This window comes from Salmo trutta, chromosome 2 (assembly GCF_901001165.1).
Source record: "Salmo trutta chromosome 2, fSalTru1.1, whole genome shotgun sequence".
Lineage (NCBI taxonomy): Eukaryota > Metazoa > Chordata > Actinopteri > Salmoniformes > Salmonidae > Salmo > Salmo trutta.
Genome location: NC_042958.1, coordinates 51973828 through 51988827, shown reverse-complemented (window position 1 = coordinate 51988827; position 15000 = coordinate 51973828). Strand labels below are relative to the sequence as shown.

Genomic DNA, 15000 nt, shown 5'->3' with positions numbered 1-15000 from the left:
CTCTCTCTCTCTCTCTCTCTCTCTCTCTCTCTCTCTCTCTCTCTCTCTCTCTCTCTCTCTCTCTCTCTCTCTCTCCACATGTAAGTGACACGGTCTATATGATATTGCAATCTAATGCTTAACTGTTGTGGGTTCATTTGTGCAGCCAGACTGCTTACCAGACCCCCTCTTACACCTGAACTTCCTTAAAATCCAGCTGGCTAATTTAGGATAATATATACTTATTATTAACTTGCACTATATTTGGATATAAGGCAAGTACTGGGTAGTCAGAAGGGTTACCAGAGAGAGAGAGAGAGAGAGGGTAGAGAACAAGGAGAGAGGGAAGGTGAGAAGGAGAGAAAGAGGAGGTATTTTTAGCAGGTTTCTTCTCGCTGCAATCTGTTCCGTGCTGCTCAGGGGCCTTCCCCCCCCCTCTCCCTCCCTCCCTCCCTCCCTCCCGGCATCATCTCTCTTCCTCACACCTTTTGTTACTGCTGTGCATCCTCCTATAATTCTCCTGCCTCTATTCCACAATTCTCTCCTCTTCACTCCCGTTACCGTACTTACCGTATTTACCGTAGTTGTTGAGCTTTTATCTACTCTCTTTCCAGTGTTTTGGATCTACTCTGAAAATATAGTTTACCAAGCTACCAATTACTTCCCACCAATTACTTCCCACCAATTACTTCACAGCAATTACTTCACACCAATTACTTCACACCAATTACTTCACACCAGTTACTTCCCACCAATTACTTCACACCAATTACTTCACACCAGTTACTTCCCACCAATTACTTCCCACCAATTACTTCACACCAATTACTTCACACCAGTTACTTCACACCAATTACTTCACAGCAATTACTTCCCAGCAATTACTTCCCACCAATTACTTCACAGCAATTACTTCACACCAATTACTTCACACCAGTTACTTCACACCAATTACTTCACAGCAATTACTTCCCAGCAATTACTTCCCACCAATTACTTCACAGCAATTACTTCACACCAATTACTTCACACCAATTACTTCCCATGTGCTTCAATCTATAGCTACAGGACTTCTGATATCTCCAGAAGGGACAGTACGTTTTGTTTTCATCTGGGTTTTTTTCTAGCTAGGGCCATCTACTGAATCCATTTTCTGCATTCAAATGATCAAATCCCCCTCTAGTGGCCTCATGGTTGCAATGTTATTCATCTTTTTCACAATTCTTCATAATTAATATACATTCTTTGTTTTAAAAAGCCCAAAATCTTGTGTTTCTATGTCAAATGTTATTTTTTTTGTCTTCAGTGATGTATATAAAGTGTAATATTGGGATGCAACTCAAAATGTAATACATTTAAACTCTATATCTGACATGGTACAGGTGTCTTCTTTCTTTAAGTCCATAACCATGTGTGTGTGAGGTGTAGACTTTTGTATCAGAGTAGATTTGTTTAAGACCACCAATAATCACTCTGTGTGGCCCTGATTTAGCCCACTGCAGTAAAAGGTTAACTGCTTCCTGTCCTCCCATTAGTCTACTTGGTGTGTGAACTGCTTCCTGTCCTCCCAGTAGTCTACTTGGTGTGTGAACTGCTTCCTGTCCTCCCAGTAGTCTACTTGGTGTGTGAACTGCTTCCTGTCCTCCCAGTAGGCTACTTGGTGTGTGAACTGCTTCCTGTCCTCCCAGTAGTCTACTTGGTGTGTGAACTGCTTCCTGTCCTCCCAGTAGTCTACTTGGTGTGTGAACTGCTTCCTGTCCTCCCAGTAGTCTACTTGGTGTGTGAACTGCTTCCTGTCCTCCCAGTAGTCTACTTGGTGTGTGAACTGCTTCCTGTCCTCCCAGTAGTCTACTTGGTGTGTGAACTGCTTCCTGTCCTCCCAGTAGTCTACTTGGTGTGTGAACTGCTTCCTGTCCTCCCAGTAGGCTACTTGGTGTGTGAACTGCTTCCTGTCCTCCCAGTAGGCTACTTGGTGTGTGAACTGCTTCCTGTCCTCCCAGTAGGCTACTTGGTGTGTGAACTGCTTCCTGTCCTCCCAGTAGTCTACTTGGTAGTCTACTTGGTGTGTGATATGCTTCCTGTCCTCCCAGTAGTCTACTTGGTGTGTGAACTGCTTCCTGTCCTCCCAGTAGTCTACTTGGTGTGTGAACTGCTTCCTGTCCTCCCAGTAGGCTACTTGGTGTGTGAACTGCTTCCTGTCTTCCCAGTAGGCTACTTGGTGTGTGAACTGCTTCCTGTCCTCCCAGTAGGCTACTTGGTGTGTGAACTGCTTCCTGTCCTCCCAGTAGTCTACTTGGTGTGTGAACTGCTTCCTGTCCTCCCAGTAGTCTACTTGGTGTGTGAACTGCTTCCTGTCCTCCCAGTAGGCTACTTGGTGTGGGAACTGCTGACTGCTCATAACGTGCAGCTGATTGTTGACACATCAACCAGGATTAAAGGGCAGGGCAATTTGTGACTGTTGTTGTTTTGGTAATCAGTGGCTGTGTAGGAGGGGGGGAGCGGTTTCTCATCTCCTAGGCAATCAGCAATTAGTGTCAGTACTTCAGTCTGCCCTGTTTTCTTAGCGGCAGTCTCATGACTGAAAATAAGACGGTTCTGCCAAGTTATTGGATGAAGGAAACAGAGGAAGACTCCACACCACTCTCTCACTTTAGTATCTTACCTAGGGATTTTCTCCTCTCATTTTGCTCTTTTGTAGCTTTGTGAACGATGTGTGTTTTCTGTATCTGTTCGCTCCTCTCCCTGCTTTACAGACGTGCCCTGCACCTTGGCTGCAACCCTTCTAATTTAGTGTACCCTGCGCGCGCAACCCATGTGGAATTCTGGGTCTCCGGCAGTGTTTGGAACTGCAGATCTGCGGTCAAGTATGCTGTGTTCGTTTCAGCTTTTTCTGCCCTTCAGTCCCTTGACTTTTTGTCCCTGACGGAGACATGGATCACCCCAGAGAACACTTCTGCTCCAGCTGCTCGCTCTTAACCAGACTACTTGTTCTCTCATAGTCCAAGAGCATCTGGTCATTGAGGTGGTGGCACAGGGCTACTCATTTCTCCTAAGTGGAGATGTTCTCTTTTCTCCCTCTCTCACCTGTCCATCTCATTTGAATTCCATGCTGTCACTTGCCCACTCAAGTTTAACATTGTTGTCATTTATCGTCCACCAGGTGCCCTTAGAGTTCCTCAATGAGATTGACCCCTTGATAAGCTCATACTGGGCGACTTCAACTTCCCGGCGTCTGCCTCCAATTCATTTCTTTCCAACTCTTTCTTTCCCCTCTGCCTCTTTTGACCTCACCCTCTTCCAGTCCCCTTCCACTCACAAAGCAGGCAATACGCTTGACCTCATCTTTAACACCCCTCCAGGTCACTACTTCGTTTCCTTTTCTGTCTCCTTCTCCTCCAACCCGACCCACTCAGCCCCTACCCAGATGGTAATGCGCCGTCGCAATCTTCTCTCTTCCACTACTCTCTCCTCTTCTCTCCTATCAGCTGTCCCTTCTGTTAGATCCTTCTGTCTCCTGATTTTGCCTCTTCGACCCTACTCTCCTCCCTTTCCTCATCCTATGACTTGCACTGTCCCCTTTCCTCCCGGTCAACTCGGTCCTCCCCTCCTGCTCCTTGGCTGAGTAACTCATTGGGAGCTTACAGAACGGGGCTGTGGGCAGCTGAGTGAAAATGGAGGAAAACATTATTTTTTTATTTGACTAGGCAAGTCAGTTAAGAACAAGTCCTTATTTACAATGATGGCCTACCCAACGGCCTCCTGCGGGGACGGGGGCCTGGGATTAAAAATATAAGATGAAACACACATCACATCATGACAAGACAACACTACATAAAGAGAGACCTAAGACAACGTAGCATGCCAGCAACACATGACATGGTAGCAACACAACATGGCAGCCGCACAACATGGTAACAACACAAAACATGGTACAAACATTATTGGGCACGGACAACAGCACAAAGGGCAATTGGGTAGAAACAACAATACATCACGTGAAGCAGCCACAACTGTCAGTAAGAGTGTCCATGATTGAGTCTTTGAATGAAGAGATTGAGATAAAACTGTCCAATTTGAGTGTTTGTTGCAGCTCGTTCCAGTCGCTAGCTGCAGTGAACTGAAAAGAGGAGCGACCCAGTGATGTGTGTGCTTTGGGGACCTTTAACAGAATGTGACAGGCAGAACGGGTGTTGTATGTGGAGAATGAGGGCTGCAGTAGATATCTCAGATAGGGGGGAATGAGGCCTAAGAGGGTTTTTATAAATAAGCATCAACCAGTGGGTCTTGCGACGGGTATACAGAGATGACCAGTTTACAGAGGAGTACAGAGTGCAGTGATGTGTCCTATAAGGAGCATTGGTGACAAATCTGATGGTTCGAATGGTAAAGAACATCTAGCCGCTCGAGAGCACTCTTACCTGCCGATCTATAAATTATATCTATGTAATCTAGCATGGGTAGGAAGGTCATCTGAATCAGGGTTCGTTTGGCAGGTGGGGTGAAAGAGGAGCGATTACGATAGAGGAAACCAAGTCTAGATTTAACCTTAGACTACAGCTTTGATATGTGCTGAGAGAAGGACAGTGTTCTGTCTAACAATCCTCCCAAGTACTTGTATGAGGTGACTACCTCAAGCTCTAGAACCTCAGAGGTAGTAATCACACCAGTGGGGAGAGGGGCATTCTTACCAAATCACATGACCTTTGTTTTGGAGGTGTTCAGAACAAGGTTAACGGCAGAGAAAGCTTGTTGGACACTAAGAAAGCTTTGTTGTAGAGCGTTTAACACAAAATCCAGGGAGAGGCCAGCTGAGTATAAGACTGTATCATCTGCATATAAATGGATGAGAGCTTTTTCCAACACTTTTGACAAACAGCGCAAAATAGAAATTGGCCTATAACAGTTAGGATCAGCTTGATCTCCCCCTTTAAATAAAGGACACACCGTGGCTGCCTTCCAAGTAATGGGAACCTCCCCAGAGAGGAGAGACAGGTTAAGAAAGTGAGAGATAGCCTTGGCGATGCTAGGGGCAGCAACCTTAAAGAGGAAAGGATCTAAACCAAGGAGCTCCTTTAGCACCTCAGACTCAGTGACTGACTGCAGGGAGAAACTTTGTAGCAGGGCAGGGGAAAATGAGGGAGGAACATCGGGGCTAGTCGCATTAGAAGGGCTGGGACATGAGGAAATGTCGGACAGGCAAGGAGGCATGGCTGAGACAAATAGGAATCCTGACTCAATGAAGTGGTGATTAAAGAGCTCAGCCATGTGCTTCTTGTCAGTAACAACCAGATCATCAACATTAAGGGACATGGGCAGCTGTGAGGAGGAGGGTTTATTCTCCAGGTCTTTAACCGTTTTCCAGAACTTCTTGGTGTCAGACCCACAGAGAGAGAACTGCTCCTTAAATTAACTAACTTTAGCCTGAGTGCACTTTTCACATTTGCCTGAACGACAGCCAGTCAGCTTGAGTATGCGTGTGCCAAGCCTTTTGCCAAATGGAATTCTTGAGGTGGAGTAACTCTGCCAGATCACGGTCAAACCAGGGGCTGAACCTGTTTTAAATGATCGTTTTCTTTATGGGGGTGTGTTTGTTGACAATACCACTGAAAATATTGAAGGTCTTCGACAGAGGGGATCAAGCTGATTCTATACCATTTTACAGAGGCCAGTTCATGAAGGAAGGCTTGCTCATTAAAGTTTTTTAGAAAGCGTCTATGACAAATCAGGACAGGTCGTTTCACTGAGCAGACATTACGAACACAGGCTGTAAAACAGTGAACACGAAGGTCATTACAGAAACACCAGACTGACACCTATCAGGATTATTTGTGAGGATAACATCGAGGAGAGTAGCCTTTTCTGGATGTTTGGCGTCATATCTTGTGGGACTGGTAATAATCTGAGATAGATTTAGAGAGTCCTATTGTTTTAGGACTTGGTCAGGTGGTTTAAGCATGTCCCAGTTTAGGTCACCTAGCAGGACAAATTCAGACTTAGTGTAAGGGGCCAGGAGAGAGCTTAGGGCAGGTAGGGTACAGGCTGGTGCTGATGGTGGATGATAACACCCAGCAACAGTCAACAAAGACCTATTTGAAGCTTAATGCTTAAAACCAGCAAATCAAATTGTTTGGTGGACTTGGTGGGGACAAACGAGCACTGAAGGTGTTCCTTGGTAAAGATTGCCACTCCACCAACTTTGGAAGATCTGTCTTGCCAAAAAAGGTTATAACCAGAAAGGTTAACGTCAGTGTTCAAAACACTCTTTCTTAACCATGTCTCAGTAATGACCAACACATCTGGATTGGAGCTGTGAACCCACACATTCAATTGATCCATTTTAGGTAATAAGCTTCTTGTGTTAACGTGCAGAAAACCCAGGCTTTTACAAGAGCAGAAATCAGTGAAGCAGAAATCATAGCACAAGTCAGAATTGAGGGCTAGCAACAGTAGATGGGCCAGGGTGTACATGCACATACAATCATACAATCAGGGCACAGCCGAGGAGAGGGAAAGCTCTGTAGTGTAGATTTATGACATTTGAATGTGCATCAGATGGTAGCTAGATCATATTGTACAGCAATTTCATCAGGTAACATGAATACATAGCTGGCAACTAGGTGGTTAGGATGAGAGGCCAAGAGTGTGTAACCAATAGAGAGTCAGAGTCGTGAGAGTGGGAACAAACATTTTCTGTCCCATGGTCGGGTAAACAAGCAAGTTCATTGTCAACAAAGCACGCAGGGGTCATGTGGTAAATGGCATAAAGCACAAGAAAAAAAAACACTTGGGGCTAGCCGTTGTAAGTTCAAAGAGTCACTCGTCCCAACAACAAAACTTGAGAGAGTAGGTCTCTGAGTCCAGTAGGCTATAAAAGTCTGAGATAAAATAAATAAATAAATAAATAGTAGGCTTATACTAGTTAATTAAAGCATTTCTGGGTAAGCTCACATAATAAGCTTCACAAGTGAATTAGCCTACATAAAATTCAGATAAGTTCAAAATCTGCGTGTGTGCCGGAAGCAATCGACAGTTCTGGAAAGAGGGGGGAGTCTGGCAGGGGTACCTGTACCAGACGGGGAGTCAAGCCAGGGAAGTCAGGGATCAGATCACCAGGTGGGATCCAAGCAGCAGTGCAGCAGGCAATGGGAATAGGTGTCACACCCCTTGGAAGAAGCTTTTTTCGAGAGGAGGCGTTCAGCCATACCCGGCAGGTGCATGGTAGAGCAGATAAAAACGTCCGGAGTGAAAAGCTTGTTGAAAAACCATGGTAAAGTTGGCTTGAGTTTCGATATTCGCCAGACATTCGGTCCGTCAAACATCAAATGCTCAGATTTCCCTGTTTCAGAGTCCAATGGCTGAAAAACTAAACATCCAGAGGACCTATCATCCTTTCACTCCCTCTTTACCTTCTCTTCAAATCAAAATCAAATCAAATTTATTTATATAGCCCTTCGTATATCAGCTGAAATCTCAAAGTGCTGTACAGAAACCCAGCCTAAAACCCCAAACAGCAAGCAATGCATGTGAAAGAAGCACGGTGGCTAGGAAAAACTCCCTAGGAAAAACTCCCTAGAAGGCCAAAACCTAGGAAGAAACCTAGAGAGGAACCAGGCTATGAGGGGTGGCCAGTCCTCTTCTGGCTGTGCCGGGTGGATATTATAACAGAACATGGTCAAGATGTTAAAATGCTCATAAATGACCAGCATGGTCAAATAATAATAATCATAGTAGTTGTCGAGGGTGCAACAAGCACGTCCGGTGAACAGGTCAGGGTTCCATAGCCGCATGCAGAACAGTTGAAACTGGAGCAGCAGCATGGCCAGGTGGACTGGGGACAGCAAGGAGTCATCATGCCAGGTAGTCCTGAGGCATGGTCCTAGGGCTCAGGTCCTCCGAGAGAAAGAAAGAAAGAGAGAATTGGAGAGAGCATATTTAAATTCACACAGGACACCGGATAAGACAAGAGAAATACTCCAGATGTAACAGACTGACCCTAGCCCCCCGACACATAAACTACTGCAGCATAAATACTGGAGGCTGAGACAGGAGGGATCAGAAGACACTGTGGCCCCATCCGATGATACCCCCGGACAGGGCCAAACAGGCAGGATATAACCCCACCCACTTTGCCAAAGCACAGCCCCCACACTACTAGAGGGATGTCTACAACCACCAACTTACCGTCCTAAGACAAGGCCGAGTATAGCCCACAAAGATCTCCGCCATGGCACAATCTCTTCCTCTGTATCTGCCGGTAAAACCACTTTCTATCACTCTAAAGTTAAAGCTTTTGCCTCTAACCCTAGGAAACTATTTTCCACCTTCTCCTCCCTTATTAATCCTCCACCCCCTCCTCCCTCTCTGCGAATGACTTTTCTCATTCACTCAGCCTATTGAGTCCACTGGTCCCACTCACACAGAACTACCCTACACCTTGACCTCTTTCTTCCCTTTCTGCAACTACATTTAAGAAATGTGTATTATTATAAATGTTTGGTCATTTAGCAGACACTCTTATCCAGAGCAAATATGGTTAAGTGCCTTGAGACCTTCCGGTTACTGGCCCAACGTTCTTAACCACTAGGCTGCCCGACAACCTGCCCGCTCGACCCCATCCCTTCCTCATCCAGACCATCTCTGGAGACCTCCCATTCTTCACTTCCCTCATCAACTCATCTCTGGCCAATGGCTGTGTCCCTTCTGACTTCAAAATGGCCAGAGTCGCTCCCCTCCTTAAGAAACCAGCACTCGACCCCCCTGATGTCAAAAATGACAGACCTGTACCCCTTCTTTCTTTTCTTTCCAAAACACTTGAGCGTGATGTCTCTGATCAACTCTCTCGCTATCTCCCTCAAAACGATCTTCTTGACCCTAATCAGTCAGGCTTCAAAACGGGTCACTCAACTGAGGCTGCTTTCCTCTGTGTCACAAAGGCTCCCTGTGCTGCCAATGCTGACTCTCTCTCCTCAGTTCTCATCCTCCTAGATCTATCCGCTGCATTCAACACTGTGAACCATCAGATCCTCCTCTTTACCCTCTCAGGGCTGGGCGTCTCAAGCTCTGCCCACTCTTGGATTGCATCCTACCTGGCAGGCCGCTCCTAACAGGTGATGTGGAGAGAATCTGTGTCTGCACCATGTACTCTCACTACTGGTGTCCCACAGGGCTCGGTTCTAGGCCCTCTCCTCTTCTCTCTATACATCAAGTCACTTGGCTCTGTCATATCCTCACATGATCTCACCTATCATTGCTATGCGGATTACACTCAACTACTTTCTCCTTCCACCCCTTCTGACATTCAGGTGTTGACACGCATCTCTGCATGCCTGGACGATATCTCAGCTTGGGTGTCGGTCCACCACCTTAAGCTCAACCTCGATAAGACGGAGCTGCTCTTCCTCCCAGGGAAGGCCTGACCCCTCCAACACCTTTCCATCCCGGTTGACATCTCCATGGTGTCCCCCTCCCAGAGTGCAAAGAACCTTGACGTCACCCTGTCGTTCTCTGCAAACATCAAAGCATTGACACGCTCCTGAAGGTTCATGCTTTACAACATCCGTAGAGTATGACCCTACCTCACACAGGAAGCAGTGCAGGTCCTAATCTAGGTACTTGTCATCTCCCGTCTGGACTACTGCCACCCTGCTGTTGGCTGGGCTCCCTGCTTGTGCCATCAAACTCCTGCAACTTATCCAGAATACTGCAGCCTGCCTGGTGTTCAACCTTCCCACGTTCTCCCATGTCACCCCGCTCCTCAGCACACTCCACTGCCTTACAGTCAAAGTTTGCATCCACTATAAGACCATGGTACTTGCCTACAGAGCAGCAAGAGGAACTTCTCCTACCTACCTTCAAGCTATGCTCAAACCCTACACCCCAACCCAAGTACTCCGTTCTGCCAACTCTGGTATCTTGGCCCTCCCACCCCTACGGGAGGGCAGCTCCCGCCCAGTCGAAGCTCTTTTCGTTCCGGACACCCCAATGTGTGTGTGACAGATGGATGATGTGTTATGTGTTATTTAAAACACACTGATCTCAGTAATGTCCTATTTAGATGCTGCACTTTCTTGCTTTTTCTCTCAAACACACACACACACACACACCACACACACACACACACACACACACACACACACACACACACACACACACACACACACACACACACACACACTCACTCACTGTAACCACCTCTGCATCACAACCTAGACAGAGACAGTGAGAGAGTAGGAGGGGATTGGAGGTGGTTCTCTTGTCTCGTAAGGCTAATTCTGTCCCAGGGACAGGGAGAGATGGAGGGAGAGAAGTAAAACGATGGGTTGGAGGATATATAAATATATTTTTATATCTTCAAATTCTGTTCTTTGGTTTAGTGCCCATACAGAAAGACAAAGTGAGGTAGAGGAGGAGGGAGAACGATGAGGAGTGAGAAAGATACAGTACTTTTAGGAATGGTCTCATGATCTCTTGTGCCCAATCCCGTCAGACTCTAGCCTGTACCCCAACACCCTACCACCGACCCCTCTTTAATGCTCTCTGTCTGTCTGTTAGCCTCAGCTGCCAATGAGAATGAAGAGCGTGTGTTCCGAGAGCGGATTGGTCCTCGGCGGCGGCAGGGGGCCGTCCGGAGGCGTGTCCACCAGGTTAACGGACACAAGTTCATGGCCATGTATCTACGGCAACCTACCTAATGCTCACACTGCCGAGACTTCATCTGGTGAGAAACACACACACATCAGCCTCAACCATCTATCAACTGTCCCATCGTAGGGCTCCCTCTGCTGGCGAGACCCAGATAAAGTGGCTCAGAAATCCACTCCTATAATTATCGTAGCATATCCCTGTTTTCTATACAAAATGCTGACTTTCTCTCTTCCTCTTTTCCTCTCTATCTCTTTCTCTCTCTTTTGATTTTATAGGGGAGTGCTGGGAAAGCAGGGTTATCAATGCCAGAGTGAGAACAGGTTGTCTCTCTTTCTGTCTGGGTTCTTGAATGATTATGATAGTTCTAGAGTGATACCTGAACATTCTACAATGAATTGAGACATTATTGAGATGCACATTGTCTGTCTGTTGTATTATTATCGTGTGTTGTTCAGTGTGAAAGTGTGTAATTGTATGTGTGTTTATTGCAGTGTGCACGTGCGTGGTCCACAAACGCTGCCACGAGCACATCATCACCAAGTGTGCCGGGATGAAGAAGCAGGAGGATACACCAGAGGAGGTATTGCAGACTGTTTGTGGTGGCCATGTTGACCAATGAGTTACCGCAATGTGTTTTGGTTTGGAACCCAGATGGTCATGAGCCGTCGTAATCTTCGCTCTCTCGCCCCCACTACTCTCTCCTCCCCTATCCTATCACCCTTCTCCCTCCTGACTCCTGATTCTACCTCTCCTCCCCTATCCTATCACCCTTCTCCCTCCTGATTCTGCCTCTCCTCCCCTATCCTATCACCCTTCTCCCTCCTGACTCCTGATTACCTCTCCTCCCCTATCCTATAACCCTTCTCCCTCTGACTCCTGATTCTACTCCTCCTATCCTATCACCCTTCTCCCTCCTGACTCCTGATTCTGCCTCTCCTCCCCTATCCTATCACCCTTCTCCCTCCTGACTCCTGATTCTACCTCTCCTCCCCTATCCTATCACCCTTCTCCCTCCTGATTCTGCCTCTCCTCCCCTATCCTATCACCCTTCTCCCTCCTGACTCCTGATTCTACCTCTCCTCCCTATCCTATCAACTTATCCCTCCTGACTCCTGATTCTACCTCTCCTCCCTATCCTATCACCTTCTCCCTCCTGATTCTGCCTCTCCTCCCTATCCTATCACCTTCTCCCTCCTGACTCTGATTCTACCTCTCCTCCCCTATACTATCACCCTTCTCCCTCCTGATTCTGCCTCTCCCCCATATCCTATCACCCTTCTCCTCCTGACTCCTGATTCTACCTCCCCCCTATCCTATCACCCTTCTCCCTCCTGACTCCTGATTCTACTCTCTCCCCTATCCTATCACCCTTCTCCCTCCTGACTCCTGATTCTGCCTCTCCTCCCCTATCCTATCACCCTTCTCCCTCCTGACTCCTGATTCTACCTCTCCTCCCTATCCTATCACCCCTTCCCCTCCTGATTCTGCCTCTCCTCCCCTATCCTATCACCCTTCTCCCTCCTGACTCCTGATTCTACCTCTCCTCCCCTATCATCATCTCCCTCCTGACTCCTGATTCTACCTCTCCTCCCCTATCCTATCACCCTTCTCCCTCCTGATTCTGCCTCTCCTCCCCTATCCTATCACCCTTCTCCCTCCTGACTCCTGATTCTACCTCTCCTCCCCTATCCTATCACCCTTCTCCCTCCTGATTCTGCCTCTCCTCCCCTATCCTATCACCCTTCTCCCTCCTGACTCCTGATTCTGCCTCTCCTCCCCTATCCTATCACCCTTCTCCCTCCTGACTCCTGATTCTGCCCTCTCCTCCCCTATCCTATCACCCTTCTCCCTCCTGACACCTGATTCTGCCTCTCCTCCCCTATCCTATCACCCTTCTCCCTCCTGACTCCTGATTCTGCCTCTCCTCTCCTCTCCTCCCCATAATCCTATCACCCCCTTCTCCCTCCTGACTCCTGATTCTGCCTCTCCTCTCCTCCCCTATCCTATCACCCTTCTCCCTCCTGATTCTACCTCTCCTCCCCTATCCTATCACCCTTCTCCCTCCTGATTCTGCCTCTCCTCCCCTATCCTATCACCCTTCTCCCTCCTGACTCCTGATTCTACTCTCTCCTCCCCTATCCTATCACCCTTCTCCCTACTGATTCTACCTCTCCTCCCCTATCCTATCACCCTTCTCCCTCCTGATTCTGCCTCTCCTCCCCTATCCTATCACCCTTCTCCCTCCTGACTCCTGATTCTGCCTCTCCTCTCCTCCCCTATCCTATCACCCTTCTCCCTCCTGACTCCTGATTCTGCCTCTCCTCCCCTATCCTATCACCCTTCTCCCTCCTGATTCTACCTCTCCTCCCCTATCCTATCACCCTTCTCCCTCCTGACTCCTGATTCTACCTCTCCTCCCCTATCCTATCACCCTTCTCCCTCCTGATTCTGCCTCTCCTCCCCTATCCTATCACCCTTCTCCCTCCTGACTCCTGATTCTACTCTCTCCTCCCCTATCCTATCACCCTTCTCCCTCCTGATTCTGCCTCTCCTCCCCTATCCTATCACCCTTCTCCCTCCCTGACTCCTGATTCTACTCTCTCCTCCCCTATCCTATCACCCTTCTCCCTCCTGATTCTACCTCTCCTCCCCTATCCTATCACCCTTCTCCCTCCTGATGCTGCCTCTCCTCCCCTATCCTATCACCCTTCTCCCTCCTGACTCCTGATGCTGCCTCTTCGACCCTACTCTCCTCCTTTTCCCCATCCTATGACTCGCACTGTCCCCTTTCCTCCCGGCCGGCTAGGCCCTCCCCTCCTGCTCCTTGGCTGAGTAACTCATTGCGAGCTTACAGAACGGGGCTGTGGGCAGCTGCCAAACTCTCTCTATTCTAAACTATAGGGTTATATTATTATATTTCTCTGTGCTCCGTTAGCTGTTACAAGAGAGATGCTCCAATGTAGATGTAGATTCACACCTCCAAACAGTCACCAATTCTCCCTGCCTCCCTCCCTCCCTCCCTCCCTCCCTCCCTCCTACTCCCTCTCTCCAGGTTGGTGCCCAGAGGTTTAGTGTCAACATGCCTCATAAGTTCAGAAACCACAACTACAAGGCCCCCACCTTCTGTGACCATTGTGGATCTCTACTATGGGGACTGATGAGGCAGGGCCTGCAATGCAAGGGTATGTGTGTGTGTATTCACTTTGACAATGAAGGTGGTTATGTTTTCATAGGTCAGATAAGACAGATTCACTGATTTGTGTATGTGTAGCTTCTTTCAACACACTGTGTGTGTGTGTGTGTGTGTGTGTGTGTGTGTGTGTGTGTGTGTGGGTGGGTGTGTGTGGGTGGTGGTGAATAAGATGAGTGTTCATTGTCAACAGATGGTGTGAGGATAATGTAGGTCTTAATTGCGTGTGTGTTTAGTGTGTAAGATGAATGTACACAAGAGGTGTGAGGCCAACGTAGCTCCCAACTGCGGTGTGGATGCCAAAGGCATCGCCAAAGTCCTGGCTGAAATGGGAGTCACTCCTGAAAAGATTTCCACTACTGCACAGCGCAGGAAAAAGGTACACCCACACACAAGCACGCTTTTCTGTCCTCGTGGGGATCTAACGTTTATAGCCATTCAATCTCCTATTTCCCCTAAAACCTAACCTTAACGCCAAATCCTAACCCTAATTCTAACCCTTACCCTAAACCTAACCCCTATGCTTAAAATAGCCTTTGTCCTCATTGGGATGTGGAAGATGTTCCCATGAGGGGGAATTTTCCTTGTTTTACTGTCCCTGTGGGGATATTTGGGGATTTCAGGTCCCCACAAGGATAGAAGAACAAGTACACACACACACACACACACACACACACACACACACACACACACACACACACACACACACACACACACACACACACACACACACACACACACACACACACACACACACACACACACACACACACACACACACACACAGAGACACAGAAGATGGCGAGGATGACAGTGATGGAGCTTTTCTTCCTCTCTGTAGTTACCACCAGGGATAGACCCCCAGTCCCCTTCAGAACTCTCAGACGAGCTTCCCACCACCTCCCCCTCACAGCACGGTAACACACAAACACACACACATGGTCACAAACACACTCGAAGTCACACAGCTGTCTGACTTTCTTCATGTGCGTGTGTGCAGAGCTGGCTGAGTTGGAGCGGCTACAACGGGGGATGTCGTTAGAGATGCGAGGCTCTTCCTCCTCCTCCGGTTCCTCCTCTACCTCGTGGGACAACGGAGCAGCAAAGAGGACTCTCAAAGACTTCAGCTTCATCAAGGTCTTGGGGAAAGGAAGCTTTGGAAAGGTGAGGAGAAGGAGGGAAAGAAG

The 15000-nt window shown here is 47.9% G+C and overlaps 1 pseudogene; it reads left to right on the top strand.

Annotated features, from left to right (window-relative positions):
* The window catches only part of LOC115163197 (protein kinase C epsilon type-like), a 27325-nt pseudogene that overhangs the window by 11726 nt on the left and 599 nt on the right, over positions 1-15000 (top strand).